The sequence below is a fragment of the Rhineura floridana genome, chromosome 16 (assembly GCF_030035675.1).
Source record: "Rhineura floridana isolate rRhiFlo1 chromosome 16, rRhiFlo1.hap2, whole genome shotgun sequence".
In the NCBI taxonomy this organism is placed as follows: Eukaryota; Metazoa; Chordata; class Lepidosauria; order Squamata; family Rhineuridae; genus Rhineura; species Rhineura floridana.
In genome coordinates this window covers 15,315,255-15,329,100 of record NC_084495.1, presented here as the reverse complement: position 1 = coordinate 15,329,100, position 13,846 = coordinate 15,315,255, and the positions used below count along the sequence as shown (strand labels likewise).

Below are 13,846 nucleotides of genomic sequence, written 5' to 3'. Positions count from 1 at the left end.
TAAATTTGACACAGATTTCTACAATGAATAATGAGAGAAACATAATATTCTAGGCTAGATTCTCTGTAGAAATGGTAGTAACACAGGAAAGAAGCAGAGTAAGAAGGACATCAACAAACATACAAAAATGTATTTCTCCATCTTTGGAGATGGCAGGTGTTGCCACCACTCATCATATGCTCAGAGGCACATGTGACCAAATTCTTCCAAGATACACAGGAAGTAGATTGGACTGTGAAAGAGCAACCCAAATTGTGTTTGCATTTTGATAAATTTGTAGGGCAGTACAATATCTCAGAGAGGAGATCAGGTCTCCTTGCTCCCCTGGTGCATTCAGTTTAGCTGCCCAATTTCCCTGCTTTAAAAATGTTTTAGAAATATCTGTTGACTATAGGTACATTTTTAAACCACAACGGTTTTGCCTATTAGTGAATTTCTCTACTTTTTAATCTGGGAGATAAGAAATGCGAACCTGTGCAAGTTTGCTGACAATGGGTTGATAATTTGCATGCTTATTGGGGGAGGTTTTGTTTTTTGAGGCAGATCCACATTCCCACAGATTAGGAGCCTCTAGAGTTATGAGATTCCTGATACAGAACACTGAAGATTCCAGGAATTCTCTCAGAGGTGAAATGATTAACCAGCCTTTTGTTCCTGGTCAACAAACACATCCTGTATGCTAAGTGTGTTTTCATTAGGTGATGTGAACTTTCTCCTTTTGGGTCTCTCTTGGGTCTCTCTTGAAAATATTTAAGACACTGGCAGTTAATACAACATTGCAGTTGTAAAGAAAAAGTATAAACAGGTGGAATGAGCAGATATGTTCAGGGCCCCCAAAAGCCAGGTATCAGATTTCCTGCTTCTTTCCCCCACCGCTTTTTTTTTAAAAAAACTTTATTTTAAACTTATTCTTTATTTATTTAGAAATATTTATAAACTGCTTAATTAAAGAGCATATCAAATTGTAGGAAAAACAGCTAAAATCCACAACATGACTAAAAAACAGATATACATAAAATAATTATCATTAAAACACAGTCAGTAAAACCTTTTAAATAAATATAGGTAACTAAATTATATGTCTGGGTAGGTTTGCTGAAATAAAATTGTTTTCAGTAGGCATCTGTAGGTCACAGCCACACCATACATTTAAAGCACATGACTGCCTCCTAAGGATCCAGGGAACTATAGTTTACCCATGACAGACCTACAGTTTCCAGCACCCTTATCAAATGACAGTTCCCAGAATTCTTTGGGTAAAGCCATGTGTTTTAAATGTGCATTAAGGGAGCAATCCAAGTTGGCAGAGCCGGCAGAAGTGGAGCTCATAGAAGAGGAGCCAGCAGAAGGGGCTGCCACATCCAACCTCCATTCAGGAGCCACTGGCAGGGGAGGATGCTGGCTGCCAGGAATGAGGCCTGCAGGACTGAGACAAACAGGCTCAGGATATGGTGTAAGTCCCCCTCCCCTCGGTTCTGCCCCCAACACACCTCTGACAAAATGGAAATGGACTGCCTCCAAGTCGATCCCAACTTATGGCGACCCTATGAATATAGATTTCATGGTAAGCGGTATTCAGAGGGGGTTTACCATTGCCTCCCTCTGAGGCTAGTCCTCCCCAGCTGGCTAGGGCCTGCTCAGCTTGCCACAGCTCCACAAGCCAGCCCCTTCCTTGTCCGCAACTGCCAGCTGGGGGGCAACTGGGCTCCTTGGGACTATGCAGCTTGCCCACGGCTGCACAGGTGGCAGGGCATGTAACCCCTGAGCCACTCACTGAGGGAGTGATCTTTAGCTGGCCCTCGACGCCCAGGAGACATGAGCGGGGATTTGAATTCACAGACTCTGGACTCCCAGCCAGGCTCTCCTCCCCACTGTGCTATACCAGCTGAACACACCTCTGAAACACCCCCTTTTGGGGCCCTCTGCCAGCTCCACTTGTACTGGTTTTGGCTGAACCAGCCAGGGCCCAGCTGTGCTTGGGTGGCAATAGAGTTCCCTAGCTGTGCTGCGGCTGCACTTGGGGACAGCCAATACCCTTCCCCCTCTTCTGCAGCTGCGCCTCATCCTGGAGCCCCTCAGCAGCATAACTGCCAAGAGGATTGCACCCTAAATGTCCTTTAAATGTATGATGTGGATCAGCCCTAAAGCAATGTAGTGCCTTTAGTATCGGGTGGTTGGTGCTGAAGATATCCCAGACATCCACTATCTTATTTATTTATTAAATTTATATCCCACCCTTCCTCCCAGTAGGAGCCCAGGGTGGCAAGCAAAGACACTAAAAACACTCTAACACATCATAAAAACAGATTTTAAAATATATTAAAACAAAACATCTTAAAAACACGTTAAAACAAAACATCTTTTAAAAACATCTTTTTTAAAAAAAGCTTGAAAACCGTCTTAAAAAGCAATTCCAACACAGACACAGACTGGGATAAGGTCTCTACTTAAAAGGCTTGTTGAAAGAGGCACCAAAAACATAACAGAACTGGTGCCTGTCTAATATTTAAAGGGAGGGAATTCCAAAGGGTAGATGCCACTGCACTAAAGGTCCGCTTCGTGTGTTTTGCGGAATGGACCTCCTGATAAGATGGTATCTTAATTTATTCAGAGGCCTAAATTGACATCTCTATATGGGTGTATTAGCATATGCAAATTTAAGTCATGGGGCCTCTACCCCCAAATTCTCTAAGAACCTAGCAAAAGCCACCTGTCGGGTATACTTTAATTTGGATTCCTGCATTGAGCAGGGGGTTGTACTTGATGGCCTTATAGGCCCCTTCCAACTCTACTATTCTATGATTCTATGAAATATTCAAACAATGTATGTTCTCAAAGCATCGTTGAACCTTGGAAGAAGGGTGAGATAAAAATTGTATAAATTAAATTCTACATGGTGGTAAGGAATTTGCTGCAGCAAAAAGAGTCAGAAACAGTACACATGGCCTTCATCCATGTGTTCTGCTGACCTGAAAACAATTTAATGTCCTTTTTAAAAATTTATAATTCAGATAATTCCACCTAGTAAGAAAACAATTGCACGGTCCAGATTTAGGGAGATTTACAAAGTAACAGTTGCAAGTCCATTGCATTCACAGATCCTAAAAGTATCCAGTCACAAATAAACAAAGTAATAAAGTAACTATTTTGTAGAAGCTAGTCAAAATCTGTGTGGAAATAAATCAAAAATCACTTAAAGAGGGCATAGATACAAGTTCAAACACTTTGTGCTAAGAGGTATGCAACATGCATGATTAGATCTCGCATCATAACTTTTATTTTTTACACTAAAGAGGGGTGGGGGGCTCCAATCTTGAGTTGCCTCCGGATTGTGAGTATTTTGCAGAATTTTGCAGCATTCAAGCTCATAGTGGAAATTTTGTTTTGAGCAATCAACATGGATTAAAGCACTCTGTCACCCTAGTGCAACAAATCCATTTTAAAAGAAGGAGACTTTTTGCAGTTTGGAAAGTAACAGGGAAAGCGTGGGATGAACAAATGATTAACAGGAAGATGTATAACCTCAGCACGAGCAAATCAGGGTGATTGCAGGATGACTGCTCATTTTTGTGTACTCTCCCTGCAAATAAATCAGAATGAATGCTCAATAAAGGATGGGAGATAGTCTAACCTCTGCATAAGCTTTGTGCAAGCAAATCATGGCTGCTAAAAAGGCAAATGCTATTATAGGCTGTATTAACAGAAGTATAGTTTCTAAATCATGTGAAGTACCAGTTCTCCTTTATTCGGCACTGATTAGGCCTCATCTTGAGTGCTGTGTCCAGTTGTGGACACCACACCTTAAGGATACAGACAAACTGGAACAGGATAATGAGAGGACTGGAAACAAAGACCTTTGAGAAGAAAAGACTGAGGGGAGATCTGATAGCATGCTTCTAGTATTTGAAAGGTTGTCACACAGAGGAGGGCCAGTGTTTCTTCTCAATCATCCCAGAGTGCAGGACATGGAATAATAGCCTCAAGTTAGAGGAAGCCAGATTTTGGTTGAACATCAGGAAAAGCTTCCTAACTGTTAGAGCCATACGACAATAGAACCAATAGCCTAGGTGGTGGGCTGTCCAACACTTGAGGCTGTCAAGAGGCAGCTGGATAGCCATCTGTCGGGTATGCTTTAACTTGGATTCCTGCATTGAGAGGGGGGAGTTATCTGATGGCCTTATAGGCCCCTTTGAACTCTACTACTGTATGATTCTATGAATCCACTATATATTTTGGAAAGTTGTTCATTATGCATTCACATACCTCTTAAGATATCATAACCAAACTTTGCATGATAGCCCCGGAAACCAAGAAGCAGGTTCTTGTCTATGTTCTGAGGTACTTAAGACATGTAGTCCTCAGAAGGTTGCCCAGAATATAGCCCTTGAGCTGAGAGAGGCTCCTTACCCCTGATTTACTTACATAATCTATATGTGAATAAAGGTTCAATGTACATTTGTTGCTCCACCCACTTTTGCCTCTGGCCTTGCCTATCAGTAGCATGTGGCCCTCAGAAGATTGCCCAGAAGGAAATGTGGCCCTCGGGCTCAAATGGGTTTTTGTCATCTCTGACTTGCTTACATAATTTAAATCCGACCTACGCCTTCATCAATGTATGTTCACGAGGTAGCTAAGAGTAGTAAGAAGCAAAACAAAACAGAAAATATAATGATAAAACATATGAAGGAAGGCAATGGTAAACCACCTCTGAATACAGCTAACTAGGAAAACCCTATTCATAGTGTCGCCATAAGTCGGGATCGACTTGAAGCCAGTCCATTTCCATTTTTCCAAAACATACGAACTAACTATGCAAACCGTGCATACAGAATAAAGTATTCCAGCACCTGAATCCACAAAAGAAACCTCCCTTCCGAGTCTATTCTTACGGCTTCCCTTTAACCTTAGACACAAGCTCTTTGCGCAGCGCTCGTAGGGGACAGAGACCGCATTGTGGTTCCCGAGCCCGGCCGCACTCTTCCGTCCCGAGAGCGCTCCCGCTCCCCCCTTCTCTCCCCCATCGAGCTCGTCGGCGGCAAGGCGCATGCGCGAGAGCCTGCATTCCATCATGGCGCAGCCATCTGACTGGGTCTGTTGCTGCTGCCGCCGCTGCGACGCTTCTCAACCCCGAGCCTGAGGCGGCGGCTGAGGCTTCCCCTGGCGCTCGTCGCCCTCGTCCCCTCGGCTCCTCTTCGCGCGGTGAGTCCCCGAGTTTCCTTTGCCCCCCACGGAGAGCCGGCCGGGGTCTGCCAGGCCGTCAGGGCGGGGCTGTTTGGGGGGAGGGGGGAAAGTGAAGGATTAAATCTGTGGGGTTGGGGGGAGAATCAGGGACTGGGGGGATGGAAATGACGGGGCGCTGTGGGGAGGGGTTTGGGTGAAGGGGCGGGACCGACCTCTCCTGTCTCCCCCACTAAACACAAAAAGATTCTCGTAGCCCCCAAACCACTTGTTCCTTGATCCCATCCTCCTTGCCGGAACATCACCACCATCCCCGCAACCCCCCCACTCCGTTCCTAGCTCTTCCTCAATCCGTGCCAGCTCCCTACAGCTGATTTCTTGTCGTTCTGGCTCCACATTCTTGGTCATTTAAGACAACCAGCCTCAGTTCTGCAGGGGGGAGAATGCATTCTTCTTCTCCCCACCCCCTTATGCTAAGGTCCTCTCCACTCGCACTCCCCTCCCAGTATTCATTCAACAAGCCTAAAAAGCATCATTACATTCCCAGCCTCCCCTCAGCCCCTACAGCTCATCCTTTACCCCAACCCCACATCCCTAGTCCTTCCACTGATCTGCAAGCCCCAAATCTAACCAACCCACTACCTAAAAATCCAGCCTTCTCGCCCCAGGCATTCATACCCCTTCCAAACGTTTGTCCCTTTATCCTCCTGCCAACAACCCCCAAATCCACCCTCTCCTTCCCATCTCTCCCCTTTAGTACCCCTAATTCTCAGCCACTACATAGCTGATCTTTTATTTCCACCTCCCACCCCTGTTCCAGCCCCTATAGATAATCCTCTTATCCCTCACAGCCCCCCTTTCTTTTCTGGGGGGGAGTTGGGTGACATGAGGGTCACCGGTAGAAATTGAGAATCGGGGAGTGGGAGGAGGCCTGGTGGAAGTTTGTGTGGGGAATGTGATAGCGTCGAGAGGAATTGACTAAAGGAGCTTATTGGGAAGGGATTTATGGGAGAAGAAAGAATTTTGGGGAAATAGATGAGGTGAAGTTGCTGACTGATGTTGGAGGGCTTTGGGCTGCTGGATGTTTAAAAGGCCGCGTACGAGTCTGGGGTAATGATATGTGTGATTCAGAGTGGGCAATATGATGGAGCTTTAGGTGGTGAGGTAAAAGAAGACTGAAGGGGTACCTTGGAACTGGTGAGGAAAATGTGCCTGCAGAAGGAGCAGGGTGGTTTTGATGAGAACAGGGTTCAAACAAGAAATTGTAATTCAGACGTTTGTATCAAAATTGAAGTACTGCAGGCAGAGTCATAGGATTCATGCATGGAGCTATATGCAAGATGTCAGGGCTGTTTGTGCTTGAAACTGCACGTGGTTGAAAGGAGCCAGTCTTGTGAGTGTGAGTGTGTATGTGTGTGTGTGTGCATGCCTGTGGGTGTAATGAAGTGCCTGAGAAGTGGCTATAAAAGAGTGCATATTCTTATGACTAGTGTTCAACAGTCAGATCTCAGCTTTGTGCACACCTGCCATGCCAACCTGGATCTCTGCCATGTTGCAGGAAGACCCCTCCAGTGTGCTCTTCTCTTCCTCCCCCCCCTAAAAAAAAACTAGTGCTGTGTTCCTCTTTAGAAGGCAACTGACCCTCCTAATGATGGTTGCTTCTTTTTGGAAGGATTCATTCTCGGAGGACTACTATCCAATCTTTCCCCTTTGATTATTGCTGCTGCAAATTATTAGTTAGGGGGCAGGAAGAGGTGATGCCTTTCCCTTCTCCTCTGCTGCTCCCTCTTCCCCACCCCCTCCCCCAGTGCTGCTGTGTCTGAATGCCACGTAGCCTTCTAGCTATTCCTCTTTGACTAGAGTGAGTGAACAGCTACTAGAAATTCAGCACCTTCCCGGACTTCTCTCTTGTGGGCAAAAGGTAGGTGCTGTAACCTACTGCTTTGGATAGAGGAGTATTTTTACCACATCCTGGTTCCTTGGTTTTGGGGTTGTGGGGAATCAGTAGCCAAGGCAGAGAGACTATTGTGACTGTTCAGCAGGTACCTATACAAAACTGCAATCGTCAGCCCTGTCTGTTCTCTGTTATTCAGCAGTTTGGAGGGCTGGTGATTCAGTTAATGGAAACCCCTCATTTCTGGACCAAGGCACACACTCTTCCAAAGACCCCTTCCTCAACATATGGCAAGTGGTGTGTTGTTCTATAATCTTGCCAACAGGCTATGGATAATGCAAAAGTGGCAGGTGTTCTTAGCTCTGTGTTTTTGTGTGTATGTGTGTTTCCTGTGTGCCTTTCCAGCTTTGTCACTAGTCAAATGTAAATGAAGAGATATTTATATTTTATACTCAGTGAAATAAGTCACTGCTAGTATTTGTTTCCAATTAATTAGTGAAAAGCATTTTTAATTTTTTGATAATGTAACTTTGCTCAGCGTTCAGACATTTAAACAAATACATGCTTAGGATGGCAAGCTGTAATTTAAAACTAAAAAAAGCAACACCTTCCTATAACGTGCCACAACAATGGCTTGGGGCCTAAGTGATTTTCAGTGGGTTCACCGCTTGTGATTATGTGGACAGATTGAAAGCACAAGTGTTCAGGTAATCATACAGTTGCCTTATTTTTAGCCAAAATTATTAATGCCAGACATGTACTTGCTGAAGAACAGCACAGTTATAATAGTTTCTTGTATTTTGCCTAACCAGTCTCGCTGGTGACACTGGACACGTTTCTCGTATTTTGCCTAACCAGTCTCACTGGTGACACTGGACACCTCATTGGGGACTACAGTAGATGTGGATGGAGCATCAAGACTGCTACGGAGGCAAGCAACTTTACCCTCAAAGTGCCTTGCAAACAATTCACAGTGGGCCTCCAAGGGTCTAAAACTCCATTTCCTGGAGTTGATGTCAACAGGCTCCTGATAATACGGAAAAGCTCCACTGGATGGTTACTTGAGGATGTGATGGAGGCAGAGAAGTGGGCCTTCTTCGCCACCTTCGCTGCCCTCACTGCCACACAGTAGGCACGGTTATGACATTTTACTCGTGCCCGATCAGTCTCACAGCAAGTCTTTTGCTGCTTGCGCTCTAGCCATCATCCAGCCTGTTTCATTGCCCTTAACTCACTGGTGTACCAAGGTGCAAACTGGGTTCCACAATGCCGGAGAAGGCGCTCAGGGGCAACTGTGTCAAGAGCCTGACACGCCTCGCTTTTCCACAGTGTGACAAGGGCTTCAACAGGGTCACCTGCTCTTTCTACTGGGAACTCACCCAGCACATTCAGGAATCCAGTGGATTCCATTAGTCTCCGGATGCGGACCATCTTAATCTGTCCACCACCCCTGCAGGGAAGGATTGGAGCCATAAGTCTAAACTTCACTAGGAAGTGGTCTGACCATGACAATGGGGTGACATCCACCCCCCCCATCTCCAAACCACCCCTTCCTCCATCTGGAGCAGAAACCAAGGGTGTGCCGTGCCCTATGCGTCGGGCTGCTGACAACTTGAGACAGCCCCATGGTTGTCATGGAGGCCATGAAGTCCCGAGCCGGAACACCAGAGACAGCCTCAGCGTGGACATTGAAATCACCCAGGACTATTTTCTGGGCTTCTCCAACACCACAGCCCAGATGGCCTCTGCCAGCTCAGTAAGAGAAGCTGCTGGGCAGCAGGGTGGACGGTACACCACCAGCAGCTGTAGTTTCCTGTCTACTTGGCCCAACACCAGGTGCAGGCCCTCATAGTCAGCTCCAAGACAGAGTGGTTTCCTGGTGACAGAAATGGAAGTTCTGTAGACCACAGCAACTCTTTCCCCCCATACCTGCAGCCTGTGCTGGTGTTGCACCGAGTATCCAGGTGGGCAAAGCTGGGTCAGATCAACTCCTCCCAGCTCACCCACCCAGGTCTCAGTAATGCACACCAAATCGACACCTTCATCCACGATCAAATCATGGATGAGTGTGGTCTTATTGTGTACCGATCTGGCATTAAACAACAACACACAGAGGCCAGTGGGCACAGCAGATGCATGATGAGGAACCCATCCATGAGAAGAGTGGCAGCAAGGAACAAGGCGTAGATAGTCTTGCCCTTGTCTTCTATGGTAATTCACCACCTCCCCATGGCTATACTTCCCTCTACCTGTGATCACCAAAATTGGGGTGGCATCACCCATGTTCCTCCTTACTAAGACTTCTCCTAAACACCTGATATGGACCCAGCAAGAGCTCACCAACAAAACCTACCTGAGCCAATTATCCCAGTAGGCCTCTGAGAGAATTAGGAACAGTTAAGACCCACTCAATGTTTTTCACACAGGGCACATGTACTCCCCCTTTGTCTCACACCCAGGGAGGGCAGCCTTCTGCCAGTTCCAGACTCTCACTCTGAAGGCATCTGGTGACTTTCTCCTATCATTCAGTTCACTACACAGGCTCTCACCCTACACATGAGGAACTACACATGAGCCACACACCCTCCCCACTACCCAATTTTCTCTAGATTGGTTAGAAAAACAAAGAAAGAAATAGAAGAGGATAGTGCCCTCGCGACTCCCTAAGGGGATCCCCAAGAGGCAATCCCCTTAGGTATCACCCATTAAAATTAAAACAAGAATACATAAAAAGTAGTAAGAATCAATCAGTGGAATTAAAAGCTTAATGCCAAGGGTGTATAAAAGCAATGTACTGAAGGTTTAAAAGCCTGGGGAAAATAGGTCTTTTTTGTGGTGTTGAAATGACATCAAGACTCCAGGTGAGCCTCCCTGGGAAAAGCATTCCACAAACACAGTGTTACCATCCATAAGTAAGTCTTTTCCCCTGTAGTCAACTGCTGCACCTCTGTTCCTTCCCAAAGAACATTTGTATCATAAGCAGTGCACTCTGACCCCCCCTCTCCCGATCCACTGACTAGTGAGGGTTAGGAAAGAGTGGGAAATGTTTGTTTGCCGGTAGAGATGAGCTTGGCTTTCAGAGGGGCATGTCTGACATAGAGACCCCTGCTGTGACTATTTCTATGGGCATAGCTACTGCTGGTGATTCCTTCAGCAACAGTAGCCAGTGTTAAGCCCCCAAACAAGATATTTTAAAGCAGTGGGGGAATGGAGGCAGCTTGTGTTCCATTGAATTGAAGGCCCCTTGAACAGAGAGGCCCTAGGATCGGGCTGTTGCTTCATGCCAGCCTGAAACAAGCAACTGATTTGCTCCCCCCCTCCCCCCGGAGCTTTGGTGGGGATTAAAAAAGAAAAGAGACTATGCAGCAAAAAAAAAAAAAGACAGATAAGTCCCATTTCCCACCTTGGTTGGCACATGCCAACAGGGTTTTGGAAGTGGTGGTAGATCTACCTTTTTGTGTGTGTGCACTGATAATCAACAGCCCATTTTAGGATTGCATTCTAAAATTACAGGGAGTTGATGGCACCTGTTTTTAATTATCTGTGATCTGCATTTGCTTTTTGGTAAAGTTAGATATCTTAACCAGCATCTCTCCTTTGCTTCATAACCCCAAGAGAAATGTCACTGTCATCCTCAGAATTGGTTGTCTGAGGGCTCTTCCAATACTATACTTTCCTCCTCCTTCCTCTCATCTTCTTTGTCTTTCCTAATTGCTGGCAAGTTTTATGGCAGGTTGCTATAACATGGCATCATATTATGAGCCAGTGGTGAAATATCCAGTGTTTGGGTGTCTATCAGCTCAGAAAACACTGAGAATCTTTCAGGGCTGTATAGACCTGTATTGATTCATTCTGAAGTGTGGAATCTGTCGCTGTTTATCCTGTTTTTTTTTTTTAAACTTTCACTTTCATTCTGAATCCAGAGAAGGTGATCCATGTGCAGAAACAAGCTTATGCATGTGAATTGCCTCTACCTTGTGCGTAACAACTGGTGCAAGCCTGTTACGTGGTAGCAGAAGATGCCATGACAGTGCATGATACTGAATCTAAGTGAAGTCAAGGATCTGGTCAGTGCCAGCATATGAGACCATTTTGGAACCCCATGTATGTCACTTTGAGGTCCACAGTGGAAGAAAGCAGGATAAAATACACAAAGGAAATAAAATCTAGTAACACTATCTTGTTTAATATGTGGTGGTCTGTACATGCATCCCTATAAGATTAGGTTTAGGTAATGTAATGGGTCCAAAACCATCACAGATCACATCTATTTCAATTGACTAGATTATAAAAATATGGATCTTGAACCTTCCAATGCTGCTATAGTGTGAAAACATGGATACGAAGTATGAATCCTTATTGATCCTCACAATTTTTACAAGGGATCTCCTCAAAATCACCACCAAATAATAGGACGCCCCTGTGTCCACAGATTTGTGTTCTGTGATTTGTTGGTGGCTTTGTCATCTTACCTCCCCAAATCATGAAAATCCATGAGCATCTGGACCTTGGGTCAATATTTTTGTGGTACTGGCAAGTACCAAATCTGTTATTTTTACTACCACTGTCAGCTTTAATTTTGTGGTGTTTTGGAGGGAGATGTAAAATCATGCAAATTCAAGAGTATCTTTTAATTCTATTGGAATTGATTTTTTTCTAGACCCCTTAGAAAAAGTGCACTGAAAAGTCTGTATGTGTGCAGACATGTGTGTTTGGTGATGTGGGGAAGACAAGCAACCCAAAGAGTTGATGCTCATGACTCTCTCAAAATTTCAAATGGGCCAGTGGGCCCAAAAGGTTGGTTGACCCCTGGTCTATTGAGTTTTAAGCTGAGCAGGGAATCAAGCCTGTGTCCTGTGCTCTGTCAGTAACACCATGCATGTGCACATAAGCCCACATGTCACTTAATAGAGAATCTTTTGTTGAAGCTTGTGAACAAACTTGTGTACTAGGTATGGGCCTTTAGCATGTAAAGCCTTTTGCTTTCTCCGCAACGTTCTGAAGTTAGTTGCATTGATTTTTAATAATGCTTCCATGTAATGCACTCATGAATATAGTGTTAGTATGTATTCAGGCAGGTTTTTTTAAACAACAACAACAACCCTGCCATGGTATAGATATTAATATGAGGAAGAGGTGCGGTCTTCATTACATCCCAGGATCATTTCACTATTTGGTGAAAAGGCAGAATACAAATCTAACAAAATGTTTACGTTCCGGCCTCTAGTTCTTTTAGCTTCATAAAAGAACTACTAGCTTTTCTTTTTTTCTTTTTTTGAGATTTCAAAATTTCTTTTATTTTATTATTTTGACATTACAATTCATTAAGATTGGTTTAGGCAGCATTAGATTCTCCTTTCTGGCCAGCTTAATCTTTAACAGAGCTTCATTGAAATCAGGCTTCTGTTCTCCTAAAAATCTTATCAGTCTCCTCATTATGTAGCAGAAGCTAAACCAGGGTACCTCACAATCCTGTCTAAGGATTCTCCTTTTCCTGAAATCTGAATCAAAGTTATCAAAAAGTATGTGGATTGTTGTTGTACAAATTAATTTTTTGTTTATTTTGTCACTTGCGTATTAACATTATCATGATAACATTTAGTGTGTTACTTTAAGTTTTTGGAGGAATGGCATACTGTATAAATTAATAAATCAAGTCAAAATTTCAGAGTTGCAGTTCCAGGAGGTGGCAGCATGCAAAGTTATGGCCTTGCAAAGTGAGAGACTGAAACTAAATCAGGCTGCAATCCTATACAGACTTATTTGGGAGTAAATTCCATTGGAACTTACATCTTAGGAGACGTGTACCGGACAGCACTGCAAATTTATTTATTTATTTTAAAGCATTTGTAAACTGCTAAATAGTTAAACATATTTAAGTGCTATACAATACTACAACCTAAAACCCAGTAAAACAATATTATAGAAACAAATAAAAACAGAAACCCAGATATAACAGGGTCCAAGCTTATGGGTCAGGAAAAGCCTGGGCAAAAAGATACGTCTTAACAAGATGTCTGCAGCAACTGATGGATGATATTTCACATATGGCACAGGAAGGACATTCCACAGTACAGGGCCAATGGTAGGAAATACCTGTTTTCAGGTCGCCACCCTCTGATACGGTGCCATGAGGGGAAAATTTCCACAGATGATCTAAGTGATCTTACAAGACTTAGATAAAAGCTAGTATTTATTTGTTTTATTTATTTATTAAATTTATATCCCAGGGTGGAAGTATGTATTCTGTACCTTCTTTTGCACATAAACTTGCCGCTGAAACAAGCTTTTTCCTCCCTCCTCTTCACCTACTTCCTAGAATGCTGCAAAAGGCATGTTGTGATTAAGTTTGCCAAGGTCAAGATGGTTAGTTTTCAGCTGTTATCTCTTCTGCAAACCAGACTTTAAATGAAAAGTTTGGGATTCCTTCCTGAGGAACACATACTGAACTCTTAATTACATTCTTGAAGAGCTTATTGTAGAGGCAGCCATAATTTATTCTTTCACTAGTGCTAACACAAGCCTTTCTGTGTGTATTGATCAGTGTAGACACACAATTTCTCAGTGATTCTGCAACTTGATCACTCAAAAAGGCTGTGCCATGGGAGCTCCCAGGATCCTCAGGTTTGCACAGATGTTACACACAAATGATCTCACAGATCAGGGTCTTTCCTGAGCACAAACATTTACTTTGGCAAAGGGTTGGCAGGGCTGGAAGGTTGAACTGAGAGGTGGGTAGACGAAATAGTAAAGGAGGAGCTGCTTAGTAAGCAC

General features: G+C 44.2%; 1 protein-coding gene across 1 annotated transcript in view; it reads left to right on the top strand.

Moving 5' to 3' along the window:
- The first annotated feature begins 5,028 nt into the window (after positions 1 to 5,028).
- The window catches only part of FNDC3A (fibronectin type III domain containing 3A), a 90,297-nt gene continuing 81,479 nt past the window's right edge, over positions 5,029 to 13,846 (top strand). The window contains exon 1 of the mRNA XM_061598860.1: positions 5,029 to 5,199. The gene's annotated coding sequence lies outside the window, so the exon portion shown is untranslated. The remainder of the gene's footprint in view (positions 5,200 to 13,846) is intronic.